The sequence below is a fragment of the Microtus ochrogaster genome, unplaced genomic scaffold (genome assembly GCF_000317375.1).
Source record: "Microtus ochrogaster isolate Prairie Vole_2 unplaced genomic scaffold, MicOch1.0 UNK234, whole genome shotgun sequence".
Classification (NCBI taxonomy): domain Eukaryota; kingdom Metazoa; phylum Chordata; class Mammalia; order Rodentia; family Cricetidae; genus Microtus; species Microtus ochrogaster.
This window is the reverse complement of record NW_004949332.1, coordinates 16,488-18,029: the sequence shown is the minus strand read 5'-3', so window position 1 is coordinate 18,029 and position 1,542 is coordinate 16,488. Positions and strand designations below refer to the sequence as shown.

At 35.0% G+C, this 1,542-nt stretch overlaps 1 pseudogene; it reads right to left on the bottom strand.

The window, feature by feature from the left end:
* The window catches only part of LOC101991450, a 4,903-nt pseudogene that overhangs the window by 1,392 nt on the left and 1,969 nt on the right, over positions 1-1,542 (bottom strand).

The following is a 1,542-nucleotide window of genomic DNA, read 5'->3' as shown; positions in this document are numbered from 1 at the left end:
TGCAAAGGCTTTACCACACTGATTACATTCATAGGGTTTCTCTCCAGTATGGCTTCTTTCATGATCTTGGAGATTCTTGGATTTTGCGAAAGCTTTACCACACTGATTACATTCATAGGGTTTCTCTCCAGTATGGCTTCTTTCATGACTTTGTAGACAGCTGTGGCGTGCAAAGGCTCTACCACACTGATTACATTTATAGGGTTTCTCTCCAGTATGACTTCTTTTATGAGTTTGGAGATTACTGTAATGAGCAAAGGCTTTACCACAGTGATTACATTCATAGGGTTTCTCTCCAGTATGGCTTCTTTCATGAACTTGTAGACGACTGTGTTTTGCAAAGGCTTTACCACACTGATTACATTCATAGGGCTTCTCTCCAGTATGGTTTCTTTCATGAATTTTTACATCAGCGTGATGAGCAAAGGTTTTACCACACTGACTACATTCATAGGGCTTTTCTCCAGTATGGATTCTTTCATGAATTTTTAGATTACCGTGTTGTGTAAAGGCTTTACCACAGTGATTACATTCATAGGGCTTCTCTCCAGTATGGCTTCTTTCATGAATTTGTAGATGACTGTTATGTACAAAGGCTTTACCACAGTGATTACATTTATAGGGCTTTTCTCCAGTATGGATTCTTTCATGAATTTGTAGGTTACCGTATTGTGCAAAGGCTTTACCACAGTGATTACATTCATAGGGCTTCTCTCCAGTATGTGTTCTTTTATGCGTTTGACAATGACTGTGATATGCAAAGGTTTTACCACATTGATTACATTCATAGCGTTTCTCTCCAGTGTATATTCTTTTATGCATTTGAAGAGGACTGTGATGTGAAAAGGATTTACCACACTCATTTTCTTCATAGGGTTTCAATCTAGTATGTGTTTTCTCATGCCTGTGAAGATGACTGTCACATGCAAAGGCTTTAACACCTTGAGTATATGCAGAAGTTTTCTCTCTACTTTGACTTCTTTCATGCCTACAATGATAATGGTACATGTGAAAGCATTACTACATTTAATACATTGTTTAATTTTTTTACCTGTATAAATTAATTTTACAATTTAGTCCTATTTTAAAGAGGAATTATATGTTATGGTTTTATCACAAGGTTAACAATGTTGCTTTTCCCCTTTATTAAAGCTTGCTTTTCATCTTTAAAGATAACTGATAACAACCATTATTACATGGTTCACATTTACAGAATCTGTTTTTTTTTTTCTGTATAAGAATTATCATGTATTTGAAGAGAACGGAAAAAACTTGGAGCTTCCCTGCTCTTATTGCTTTTATAAAGTTTTCAATACTTTGTGTCATACTATATTTGCTAATGAACTAGGACAAACAGAAGTATTTACACAGTCCTAGTACTCATGGTACTTTTCTGAAATGTGAGCTTATTGATAGATTATCAATAAGAGTCAAATATCAATTACTTGTACACTTGTACATCAAATTCAACAAGTATACTCAGCATGGGGATGGCTACATTTCTTCTGTCTATTTGGAGAGAGAGAGGTATGGATTTTTTTT